Raw genomic sequence first — 13887 nt, forward strand, 5'->3', positions numbered from 1 at the left:
ACTAAAGATGGATTGCAGAGAACAATGGAGTTGGCCTGACCTAACAGCTTTGAAAGACATATGTCATAGATTTTTCAGGTTCAAGTCCAGGGCTCCTGGGGCACAATGTGCCTTCCAGTCCCTGAGAGACCAATGCACCCCCCAGGCAGTGAAGCATGCAGGCTGCTTTGTGTTTCTCTGTATGTTCCCTTAGAAGTCAACGAAACACGGAATTTGACAGGACAATTGGTCTTAGTCATTAATCTTGTGTGCCCTGTATAGCTTGCAGACGTCATTGTATCCTGGCAACTATACCTGTATTGATTTTGGCAATTGCTATTATATTATGTTTCTAATAAAGGTATAAAAAGTCTGATTGCTTTCAATAAAATTGCCACAGATTAAGTTTTACTGTGGACCCTCTAACTGGCCTGGTTACATTCATCATGAACATATCAGGTGACCTTGGTCTGGTAAGTAAGCATAGGTGATTACATGGATATAAACAAAATGATGATGGACATGTAATACACTTAAGAGTAGGCTTTAGAATATAGAGCAGAGCCTCAGACCTGCCCGTGAACTGGATCCCTCTCCTCCTCAGACACCTACAGTTGCTTTCATCTCTCACAGGCTTTCATCTATGTTTGGTTGGTTATGGGTGCTCTACAAGCTCCCAACACAATACACGCTCCATTCATATTGATCTTAGTTTCCCAAAAGAACATTGCTGATTAGACAACAGACATTCTCTGTAAGACATGGAGAAATCAGGACGGAAATAACCTGGAAACTTCTTCTGTTCTGGCTAGCTTCCATTGTGCCAGAGAGTGTGAACTGGGAGTGGAAGGGTCACCAATAGAATTACCTAGCACTTGACCAAATGCTACAGTACAGACTTTCTGAACAAGATGTGTGGATTGATGCCGTGGTGGTGTGACTGCTTTGATAGCAGCCAAACACTTCCTTGGATTTGCAGGCCAAACCTTGGCCAAAGAAACATCTTTTTGCTGTGAGCAGCTGTTATCTAAGACCCTCATAACTAGTCAAAGAGCTGGATATGCGGTACTGTTGAATGCTCAGCTGTAAATGTGACAGTGACATCCCACCCCACTCATGAGACTCAGAGACCATTAAGGAAGAGGAAGGAGAATTTAGAATTGAAGGATGGAGAGAATTGCTGTGAACACCTGCCTTCTAGACATAACATGGCCATTACCTTCCTGAGCTCACTGAAGCTGTGGCCACCTGACCATCAACACCCTACCATGGGTGGGGCAGGGTACACGAGGTCCCACTCCTAGCTTTGGGGCAGTTGACAGTTGATGGTTTCCAAGAGGTGACTATCATTCTTCTTCAGGAGTGTAGTCACTGACAAGTTGCCCATGATGCATGCCTGCAAACAACTCTAATTTTAAACTCAGTAGGAAAGAAGAAGGATGTACAAGAAAATAGAGGAAAGTATGGAAGGAGCAAGAGAAGGAGGTGGCAGGAGGGAGAGAGGAAGAGCAATAGCAAAGACAGGAGTAAAGTGGCCACCAGGTGGCGCACACCTTTAATCCAGCACTTTGGAGGCAGGGGAATATCTTTGAGTTCAAGACCTGCCTGATCTACATAAGGAGTTCCAGGACAGCCAGGACTACATGGAGACTCTCTGTCTTTCTCCCTGCCTCTCTCTCTCTTCTCAATGTGTGTGTGTGTGTGTGTGTGTGTGTGTGTGTGTGTGTGTGTGTTTGTTTTATATGTGTGAGTTTTTCACTTTTTTTAGTTATGTATATGAAAGTACACGACGGCTTCAATTTCAGATCCACCGGCTTCTCTCTCCTGGGTGGTTGTTGCAGGTTTGATGCCACCAAGCATGACAGAAAGGCATGGGCTTGGGAAGGGTTCCAGAGAGGGAAACCAAGAGGAGGATGAGAGAGGGAACTGGAGATGAATTTGTGTGGGCACCTTTGGGGATGACTCTACCATCCGGCAACACAATGTCCTGGATGCAGCCCCAGACTAGGTCTGTACCCGGAGGATGCAGCCGCAGACTCTCCTTGATGCACAAGGTCAGGAAGGGCAGCTGGGCCAGGTCGTCCCTGAGAAAACCACCACACAATTAACCGTGAGCAAAACAGAGTCCCACTCAGCCTCGCTACCATCCAGGGATACTAACCACCTTCACCTTCTTCAGTCAGACGTATCAAAGATGTCTATTTGTTATTTTGATTGTTTGTTAACCAACGTCTCAAGCATTGAAGAATGACCTTGAACTCCTGATCCTCCTGCCGCTGCCTTCCAAATTCTGAGATTACAGAGGTCCGCTACCAAGAATGGCTCTGGACTGAAGAATAAGCCTTAAAACTGAAAATCACAAAAATACCAGAAGAAAGCTTTACCTTGTATTAGAAATGTTTGCAAGGAAACATACCCTTCAAAAGGTATCCTCTCAAATGCTTCCATACATTTGAAATGAAAATGCTTTAAAATTTTTATTCACTGACCTTGGTGAGGTGGCACTTAGCCTCAGAAAGTGTAGGCAGGAGGAGTTAGAGGCTAGCCTGGGCCACAGGAAATGCTGCATTAAAAAAAACTATATCGTGAAATAACAAAAGCAGAAATAAATATTCCTGGGCTGGTGAGACACCTGAGATGGTAGAAGAACCTACCGCCAAGCCCGATTACATAAGGTCAATCCCCAGGACACAGATGATAGCAAAAGAGAGCCAACTGTAGCCTATTTGTGCAGACACACACAAATAGATAAGTACATGAATAGATGAATGAATGAATGAATGAATGAACATAATTTAATTTTTTTAGTAGAAGAAAAGTATCCTTTAAGGTGCTGAGTGAGAGTGGCCCCATAGGCTTGTGTGCTTAGTCCCTGTTTGGTGAACAGTTTGGGGAAGCATTAGGAGATACAGGCTTGGTGAAGAAGATGTGTCACTGAAGGTGGACTCTGAGGTTTCAAAAGCCCATGTCAGGCCCAGTATGTCTCTCTCTCTTTCTCCCTCCCTCTCTTTCTTCCTCTGCCTGCCACCTGTAGCTCTCCGCTGCTTCTCCAGCGCCATCCTCTGAAGCTGTAAGCAAGCCCAATGAAATACGTTCTTCTATATGTTTCCTTGGTCACAGTGTCTCTCCCCGTGCTGTGAGCTGCCTGGAGTACACACATGTACTCCGTACTCAAGGGTGATCTATTACGAGAAATGTGCCAGGTTTTCCAAATGATCAGCATTTTCAACATCATCCAGTCAAACTCTTGAGAGTTGTTTCCCTTTCAGGATTTATTTGTTGATATTTTCATCACCGTGTATCTTGATTATATTCACCCTCCACTCCCCTCTTTTGTCCTCGTCCCTTTCTCAATGAAACCTCCCGAGTTCCATGTTTTGTCTTCCTTCCTTCCTTTCTCTACTATTTATTTATTTATTGTTAGAACATGGCAATCCTTCTTTTCCAGCAGTGGGCATCACAGAACTCAAACACTAGTGAAGTACCCACAACTAAACTGTGTCCCCACCTGGAAACCTTATTCTAATTAAAAGAGTTAAAATTTACAAAGACAAGTCAATCTAAACATAAAAAGGGAGCCATGAATGGTGGCTCGTACCTTGAATCCCAACTCTCTGGAATCAGAGGCAGGGGGATTTCTAAGTTGGAGGCCACCCTGATCGACATAGTAAGTTCCAGGACAGCTCGAGCTATATAGTGTGACCATCTCAAAAAAAATTTTTTAAAAGGAGCCCACCTACCATTTACTAAAACCTATTACAAAACCATAGTAGCAAAAATGAGAATAACTTTAAAAAACTATGTTACTCCACAAGAACATGAAAAGAGATGTGTGGGATCCAGAATGAGGTGGGCACATGGATACCTGGAAATAAGGCGTTGACCGAAGACTGCACACATGTCTGAGAAGTGGACAGGTAGAGTAGGAGAGTTCAAGAAGAACTAGCAATAAGCAAACAAAAAGTGTTACATCAACCAGGTGTGGAATTGCAGCTGTGAGGAGGTGGAGGCCGGAGGATTAGAACAGTCAAGGATAGCCTCAGCCACACAGCAAGTTGGAAGCCACTGAGACCTTCATGAGAAGCGGTCTCAGAAAAGGGGGAAAAAATGTCTCCTCCAAACAGGGCAGATTCTCCCCCCACATAAAACATTAAACTTTTAAAGTGAATTAGCGTATCGGTCACTTCAAAGATTTGTCATTTCCTTGTGGTAGGAATATTCAAAATCCTTTCCTCTGGTTATTTTGAGGTGTGCAACACATTCTTTTCAACTGGTAATGCCGGTGTGCACAGTAGAGAAAAGAAATGCAAGTCTGCCAGCTTTCTAAGCCTCCACTGCGCGAACCCCTTCCCAGACAGGAGGAAGGGAAGCGATATTTTTATGACCTAGCAGGAAGGATATTTAAACATTTAGAGTAGAAAATGCAGGAACAAATAAAGAAGAAACCGACCTGAATGAGAAAATAGTTTCTGTATATTAAGAGACTACGGACAAAATAAAATTCAGATGGGAGATTCAGTGATATCTACAATTACTGATATGTGTGTGTGTGTATAGACACATACATGTATATACACATAAACACATATACACATACATATATATGCATGTATATATATATATATAAAGAAATTGCTGCAAATAAACAAACAAATGACGTGTGACCCAAAGGATATATTCTAGGATTTCTATAGGCTCAGACTCAAGATGTTAAAGAGAGAGATAGCATGAAAATAGAACAGAGGCAAGGGGTGGGAGGAGAAAGTGTAAAACAGATCATACAGAAGATACTAGAGATGGGGATGAGAATCAAGAAGAAGAAATTAGGTTTGAAACGCCATAATGAACCCTAACACACTGTATGCAAACTAATTAATGAATTAGATGGAGAGGTGTTCAAACTGGGAGTGTAATCCCTGAATGTAGAGGCATTAAGATACTGACTTCCAGGCCACCCTGTAGCACCCAGTATGGTGGCTCACACCTATAATAACAGCAACAGAGACCACATGGGCCTGTGCTCACCATTCAATCTCCTCAGGATCACAGCCCCTCAGCAGCTCCTGCACCTCCTGCCTGCAGAGCTCTTGGTGTTCCGGATGTCTCGCCAGGTTGTATAGGGTCCAGGAGAGAGCACTGGCTGGGGTGTCGTGGCCTGAGGGGCACACAGGCCAACCTAGATCTCTGACCATCTCTGCACCACAGAGTGGGCAGTGCTCAGGTATTAACACCCCTGGCGGGATAGAAAGTGGTGGATGAGTAGACATAGAAACTGCATAAAAGGAGTCAGGACAGGAGTATCTACACTTGGTGCAGATTCACAAGAAATCAAGGGTATAATGGAGCCTCCTCCATGAGGCCCTTGGATTGACTGATCGCTGCCTCCTCTGTATTTGTACAGGACCCTCACCTCCAAACATGAAAGTGTCTTCCTCTGCCCGGATGTCCTCATCAGACAGCTCCTTTCCGTGTTCATCCTGAAGACAAAATGTGGCCCTCAATGCTTGCCATGTCTCAGGGCTGCTGAGCCTGATCTGACACAGCTCTCATAGCCATTGTACTCACAGGACCCCGCCTTGTCTCCCCCAGAGCCTGCCCCACACATCCCTCCTTGATTTCCTGCTGTTGTTTGCTCCTTCCACACAGTGTTCAACAGAAGCACTCCTGTGGAATTTCTTTCTAACCTGCCCTTTGTTTTACAAGTACCATCGAAGGCTCTTCAGTATCCTTTTGACCGAATGCAATGTTTTCTATCTAACAAAGAACATTAACATTACTATAACCCACATAAAACCACCTTGGCCAGCAAGAGCACATCAATGAAGTCCAAAGTCTTGGATTTAGTCCTGGATTTCAGGAACTCATCAACACTTTGGCTGGAGACAGCATTTGTGAAGTTGTGCACCAGGTCACAGGCCTCGAGGAAGCGCCGCCCATCAGCAGTGCAGGAAGTCCACATACAGAAAGAGCTGCTGGTACTTTTTTGCTACCAGGGAACTGAGCTCCAAGATGGCAGCAATGTATTCACTGGGAGACCTGCAGTTGAGGCCAGAGAGGAAGCAAGTTAGCACACACAAAAACCCCAGAGAAGCTCCAGCCAGAGTCCCAGGTCCAGGATCCATCCTGAAAAGGACATCCACAAAGCCCAAATTCTGTTTCCTGTTCCCCACAAGTAGCTCCCTGATCCAGGTTTCCAGGGCACAAATGGACATCATTTCCTCTTCTAATTCACTCAGCATCTGCTCCTGCTCTTCTCCCTTGGTTTCTTGTGACTCTGCCCAGGCTCAGACCCTCCTCTCCTGGTTCCTTGCATCCTATATCTCCATGAAGCTCCTTTGCTGATTAAATTGTCCAAGCTCGCTGTAACTAGGACTCCCCTCTGTACATACACTTTCTCTTATGACCTGGGAAACTCAGGATGGAGTTCACACCCTTCTGGCTATGTAACGCCTTTAAGATCTGGCTCCTAGCTGGAAATGGTGACTCTTGGCTGTGATCCCAACATTTAGGATGTGGATACAGGAGGATCGGAAGTGCAAGTCCAATGTCATCTACATAGTGAGTTCCAGGCCAGACTAACTACAGATTGAGATGCTGTCAAGAAAGAAAAGGGTGAAGGAAGGAAGCAAGGTAAAGGAGAAAGGAAAGGAAGAAGGGCAAGGAAGACGAGGCTAAGAAAGAAAAGGTATGTGCACTTTAGAACTATCCGTGATGGTTACCTCAGTAATCTACGTAAGATTGAGAGGCATCTTTGAGATCAGTAAAAACACACATCTGCATGGGGTAGGGAGTTTCGAGACTGTTGTAGTAAGAGCTGCGGGCCGCTTCCTGCTGCCCAGCTCCCGCACAGCTAGCTTTACCGGAAATAATTACACGGAAACTGTATTCTTTTGAACACTGCCTGGCCCATTAGTTCCAGCCTCTTATTGGCTAACTCTCACATCTCAATTAACCCATTTTTAATAATCTGTGTAGCCCCACGAGGTGTGGCTTACCAGGAAAGATCTTAACCTGCGTCTGTGTCAGGTGGAGAATCATGGCGACTGCCTGACTGGGCTTTCTTTCTCCCAGCATTCTGTTCTGTCTACTCCACCCACCTAAGGGCTGGCCTATCAAAGGCCAAGCAGTTTCTTTATTAATTAACCAATGAAAGCAACAGATAGATGACACTCCCACATCACTAGACAAGAGGTAAAATCCTCTCCATGTGGTCAGCCTCAAATCACTGTTTGAGAAGCAAAGATTAGGAAGCTCAGCCATCGTGGTGGGAGCTGCTTTGCCCTGTCATTCCCCACCACGATGGACTGATACCAGTGGACAAACTATGTCTTTCCTTCTTAACATGTTTTGTTTAACCAGGTGTTGGTGGTGCATGCCTTTAGTCCCAGCACTCAGGACTCAGGAGCAGGTGGATCTCTGTGAGTTTGAGGCAAGCATGGTCTACAGAGCAAGTTCCAGGATGGGCTCTAAAGCTACAGAGAAATTCTGTCTAGAAAAACGAAAATATAAATAAATAAACAAATAAATAAAACATATTTTGCTTATACATGTTGTCATAAAAACAAATCAAACACATCCTCCAAACTTGTTTCTGATGTACGGCTTCGTTGCCTGTTTCAGGTCCCACTCATCCACATCTCCTTGTCTTTACTTAAATAATTAAAACTCTGGAAGGACCACTTACTCTGTCTCCTTCTCCCGTGTCCTTATATGGCAGTGGTCACCCACCTCCTTCAGGGAGCTCCCTCTGCTCTCTCTTGCCAGTCCCTCCTCCCCAACCTTCTCTCTTGATCCATGGCACAGGTTTCTGGCCTAACACAGGGACTCACTCTTGACAGTTGCTGTCAAAGCCAAAGAGACATTTCTGCAGACTGTCCAACGTCATGAGGCTGATGTTCTCAAGCATTTCCAGACGGGTGCTGCCTTCTGCAGCAAGACGCTTCCACTTGACCTTTCGAGAAGAGGACAAGGACAAGGCTAAGCCTTGGCCCCTTGAACCCGTGTCCCTGCAAAACATCAGGACATCCTCTCTGCTGGAACCCTCCTCTTGGTCTTCTGCCTCAGGTTCTACCTGACCCCAGAGAAGCCAGACTCGGAAGGGAATAGAAGGTGGGATTGTAGGAGATGCAGAGTTAGGAGTCAAGAGCTTTCAGTTAACTCCACCACCTTCTTGGTCAGGCTTCTGCCCTCTCCAGCTACTACTAATCAAGCCTTCAACTTGAACGTATTTGTTGTCCCTCAAGCCATACTTCAATGTCTGCTCATCACTCACACTCTCTTCTGGCTGGTGGACTTGTATTCGCTCCCTGATCCTTATGACCCTCAGATTTACCATCTATAATGTAACTGTCATAGTCACCTCTACCTCAGAGCAGTGCAGAAATTACAACAGACAACAGATCCCAGAACTGGCATACAGTAGATGCTCAGTAAGTGTTATCAGTAGTTATCACCATCATTAGCACAGTGATAAGTGACTATAGAAATGGCCCAGGATTCATAATTCCTCTATCATCAGCCATTGCGATGAAATTGGGAGAGCAGTTCCACTGGGAGGGGGGACCCATCTCCCCAGGTCTGAACTGAATTGAGAACTTGTTCTTCGCTCAAGAGCATTGTGAAAAAGACTCTGTGCTTCTGTGCTGAAATGTAGCTTGGAAAGCCATCGAGCATTCTACCTCCTCTGTCTCGAATGAATCAATATCTCCACACTAGCAAAGCAATGATTCCCTAAGGATGAAGGGATGAAGGGGAAGGCCTGGCTGCCCTACCAAGAGCAGTTAAATATTTTTTTTCCTCAATGCTGCTGAAAGAAACCAAGGCCTTGCCCATGGGAGGCTAGCTAGTTGGAACTATACTCAAGACCTGATGGACCTTGAACTCACAATTCTTCTGCCTCCACCTCCCCAGTGCTGGAAATACAACAGCATGTCACCATGCCCAGCTGAAGGTCAATGAACTAAGAAAGGTCTGCTGTGTAAAACTCGACAGTAACATGTTGGCTTTCCAGAAGTTCTGTAAGAGGAAGTAGATACTGGCCTTCTGTGATCCCCGTTTACATGCTAGAAACATGACTCCATGGAGTCCTTCTGATCACCTTTAAATTCAGATTATTGGATCATTTTAAAGATGGGGAAACTGAGGTTTGGTGAGGAAAACTGATGTCCCCAAGTCCATGCAGCAGAAACACACCTTCAGACTACATCTGGCGGAAGTCACTCCCTGTTCTGCAGTGTTCTTTGTGAGACCCTGGGTTTGAGGAACTCAAGTGCATGATGTTCACGCTCTTATTAAAATTCTTCACATAGGACTTCAGGATGTCAAAGTGGAAGGCGGGCGTCAGCAGGCGGCGATGGCGGCTCCACTTGTCACCTGAACTCAGGAAGAGCCCATCCCCTGGAAGGGAAGCCAGGGCAGTAGGCAAAGGTGGAAGCTTCCTCTGATCCCCAAGGTGTCCCCTGATCCTCACCTTGAGGTACTCACCCAGCCAGGGCTTTAGGAAGCCATAGAAAGTTATGTCCTTGGGGGTCACCATAGCTGCCATGAAGGAAAACAATCAGGGGCCATAGAGAGGGTGAAAGGTGAACTTTGGGAGACGGTGGGGACTCCCAGCTCCAGGGCTCCCCACCTCCCCTCCAAACACAGGAAGGTGGGAAGGGAACAGGGACAAAGAAAGCAGGGAAGAGGAAGGAGGTGAGACAAGACCAGACCAGACTGCAGCAGCAGAAAGAGCAAAGGTCATCCCAGCAGGGCCCCAGCATGCCTTCACATGGCTGCTACATGGTCCATTCTGTCTTCCATATATGAGCTCAGCACAGCACTCTACAGGCCTTTGCAAAGACCTAGGACACACTGTCATTTGCAGCCCTCTTACATGTCCTGACACATCCTGATATGTATGACAGGGGCACATGTCATCACAACCTGTCATAGACACAACACACATGATATTCCTTGACATGACACAACATGGGTATATAAAAGTCTGGCATGACCAAATTGTGCCCTTCAAATAATCCCAGATTGGCACTGAAATATGGTCCCTTTAGAGTCCTGAATGTGACCTAGATATGTCCCAGACCCCTCTAGTTCTCTCCTCTATGCCACACTAAGCATTAAGTGTTCAAAATTAAGGGCATCTCTATTCTCAGAGCTGTGTGCCTCTGCCTTCTCCAGCCATCAAGCAGCCCCAGGACCAACCAGACACAGCTAACCCATCTGGACTCCACTGGACATCCCCTGCAGTACTCAGCATACCATCTCTGTCCCACACCATCTCCGTGTTTGAGTTGCCTTTAAGGTTGCTGGGACAGTCAAGACTCATTGAACTAAGCAGAAGAAACAGGGTGGGTTATCTATAACTTCATCTAGGATCACAGAATTTTTCTTGGTGATTGAATGACTGAATACATCTTTCCAAGCAAGAAGATAAGATCCTCAAAGAGGAAAATAGAACTAGAAGATGAAGATTCCTGATTGTACTGTAAGGTATCTAGAATCAACTGTACCTAAAGACCCCTCTGGCAGACATAATTCTTGTGGATGAGGAGATAGCTCAGTCAGTAAAATACTTGCTTTGCAAGCATTAAGAATCTAAGTTTCATCCCAAGAGCCCATGTAAAAATGCCAGCAAGGAAGGAAGAAACAAGGAGGATCCCTGAGGCTTATTGGACAGCGGGTCTAGCTTTACTGGTGAGCTCCTGCCAGTGAGGGACGAAGTTGACAGTGGTTCTAGAAATGACAAGAAGGATTGTCCTCTGTCCTCCACATACATGCATATACACATGCGTGTGCACCCACTTACACATATGTACACACATAAACATTCATAAAAGAGAGTCTTCTTCCCAGTTCTAGGGATGGAACCTAAAGCTTGTTCTTGGTAGACAAGTGTTCTACTGCTGAGCTACATCCCCAGTCAAGATAAGAAACAGAGAAGTGGCCAAGAGTTGGGATCCTGGGAGAGATACCTGGGGCATGGAGCAGGGGGGCAATAAATGTAGGGTCAACAAGCTTTAGCACAGGGATGATGGGTCCCAGCCAACAGAGTTGGACATCTCGGAAGACCTTGCCCATCTCAGTCACCATCTGCATTCCTTCCTCATTGTTCTGGATCTGAGGATGAAGAAAGTGGAGGCTAGTCCTGGCAGGTGTACCAGATGCTCCTACTCTGTGCCCACCACACTCCACCGTTCTCACCCTCCTACTTGGGTTATTCATCTTTGGTTCTTACTAAGTCCACCAGGGTTCACTACGTGTGTCTCTTAGTGTACCCACGTTTCTATATACATACTTTTCTCTGATGTGTAACTCTCCTCATCTCTCTGTTTTATGATCTAAATATGGATGATGGATGGATGGATGGATGGATGGATGGATGGATGGCTAGGTGGATGAATACATACATACATACATACATACATACGATAAATGATACACAGTTGTATAGACTAATATATATGAACCAAGAATGATAATAGATAAGTAGGTATATAGATGATTGATTGATTGATAGATAGATAGATACATATATACATACATACATATGCATAGATAGATAGATGATAGATAGATAGATAGATAGATAGATAGATAGATAGGTGATATAAATAGATACATGATATACATCCTATATGTAGACAACAGAAAGATTGATGTGTAACTGAAAGGAGAAAATTATTAGCTAAATCTAAATGTATACCTGTGTATTTTTTTTCTTAACTTTAAGTGTCCTTTTTTCTTCTCTCCATTTCCTTCATCTGCTCACTTCCTGGGCTTGTTAGTTTTTATCAGCTTGACACAAGCCAGCTGTATAAACACATCTAGCAGACTGGCCTCTAAGAAAGTCTGCAGGCATTTTCCGTATTAATGATTGATGTAGGAGGGCCCAGCCTTCTGTGTGTGGAGCAACTATTGGAGAGGTGGTCCTGAGACATGTAAGAAAAGCAGCCGAACATGAGCCTAGGGAACAAGCCAGTAAGCAGCACTTCCCCATAGCCCTGCTTCAGTTCCTGCCCTGACTTCCATTTATGATGTAAGCTGAATAAATCCTTCCCTCCCCATGTTGTTTTTGGTCATGGTGTTTTATCACAGTAATAGAGAAGCAAACTAGAATATGCTCCACTTTTCTTTCTTTCTTTCTTTCCTTCTTTCTCTCTGTCTCTGTCTTAGTCTCTCTGTCTCTTAGTCCACGTGTGTGTGTCCGTGTGTGTGTCTGTGTGTCTCCCTTTGTCTCTATGGGATTCTTCCCATATGATCTTTCTCATCTCCAAATTCCAATTCATCTTTTGTTTACGCCCTCCCCACTTTCTCCACTCTTCCCATTTGCAGTAAACTCACAGCTAGTCTCACTCCACCCAGCTCTCTCTTCCTTGTCCCTGAACCAGAGCACAGCCTACTAACACCAGCTCCGAGTAGGCATCTCCCCAGCTTCACAGCAAAGAATCTTAAAGGTTTACAAATCGTGGTTCCCTACTCAGGAGAGATGTGATCATGGAAGTCATGTAAGAAGGGCACTGATGGGCAGCTCAGGAGCTGGACCCTTGGGTAAGAAGGCAGCTTGTGGGGGCGGGTGTGAGAGAAGAATGGCAGGGAAGCTGCGTGATGTCGGGAGAAGATGGAGCCAGCAGTAGACACAAAAAGATGACAGAGATCTAAGGGATACAAGCGAGGGTGTCATTCTGAAGCCTGTGACAATGATATTCCTGGAAAGAAGGGGATCTCCCCTGTAAAGTAGAAGGCTGTGGAGAGATGGATGAGTTAGGGTATGGATCTGGCGATCACAACAACAGGGAGCCAGTGCAGCATGGAGCAAGGGGCACTGTGGATAGAGGGTGTTGAGTTGCAGCCCCTTCCAGAAGCTTAGGTCTGTGTGAGAGGCCAGAGTGGTCCCTAAGTGACTCGGTGGAAGAGCAGCACACACGACACTGGTTGTTCCGTTCTGGCACGACAAATTTTAAAACTCCTCAGCTTTGACCCAAAATAGACGTTAGAGTCAGCTTATAAACCTTGAGAGCTGAAGACAATACAAGAAAGAACAAAGTCCAAGCTGCTGGAGGAATGAGACTGCAAGTATCTCTTTTCTGCCCCACAGAGCTCCTGTAGGTGAAGGTCGGGAAAACAGTTCATTTCAATAGGGTAAGCAACAGCCCAGAGAGGTACAGACACTGGCCTGCGATCAACAGCCATGGGTCAAGAAAAAGCCAAACTTCGGACATGCTACAGTGACACCTCAAATCCAACAGCAGAAAGTGAACGGACCAGGGATGTCCCTGCTCTGAGCAGCCCACTCTGGGAGCTCCCAAGTAGGGCAGACATGCACAGATCAGGGCGAGAGACCTCAGACCGTGAGTTCCAGTGGGGATGTGATGCCAAGCAGGTTTAGATTGGGAAAGAAAAGAAAAGAAGACTCCAGAGCATAGGGGTGTGAGGTGTTAGAGGTGGATTTGCTGGGACAGGGAGGAGAGAGGGGCTCCCTCACGGTTCTGCTGTCCTACGCCCCTGCCTTTTCCTACCCCCGATCCCTGATCCCCATTCGTCAAGTCTGTTTATTATCAGATATCCACCCAACCCGACCCATCCTCCTGCCACTCCCACCGTGCCCAGGTGTCCCAAAAACCAGTTCCTCTTAGGGGCCTGAGGGAAGCATCTGAGGCGGGCGCCCAGGCCAGAATTTTAGCCACGAGCCAAGAAGCCCCGAAGAGCAGCAGAAGATGCCAGGGGGAGGCCAGCACTGGGTCCACGCCCAGCCAGGACCGGCTTAATGACTGCATCCTGTAGGGTAGATGAACATAGGTGAGATTCGCGAGGCCCGGGAGAGCACTCCAGAGCTGTGGGCTGTGACTCTCTGGGTTAGGGATGCAGCTGGAATGGAGTGAAGACTTGCAGTCTTGCTGGGAGAGTCTAGTG

At 46.0% G+C, this 13887-nt stretch overlaps 1 pseudogene; it reads right to left on the minus strand.

Moving 5' to 3' along the window:
- Nucleotides 1–271: 271 nt before the first annotated feature.
- Nucleotides 272–13751, minus strand: LOC121432323 (annotated as a pseudogene).
- Nucleotides 13752–13887: the final 136 nt, after the last annotated feature.

This window comes from Microtus oregoni, unplaced genomic scaffold, assembly GCF_018167655.1.
Source record: "Microtus oregoni isolate MIOR12 unplaced genomic scaffold, Mior012 000034F_ref0000314, whole genome shotgun sequence".
Classification (NCBI taxonomy): domain Eukaryota; kingdom Metazoa; phylum Chordata; class Mammalia; order Rodentia; family Cricetidae; genus Microtus; species Microtus oregoni.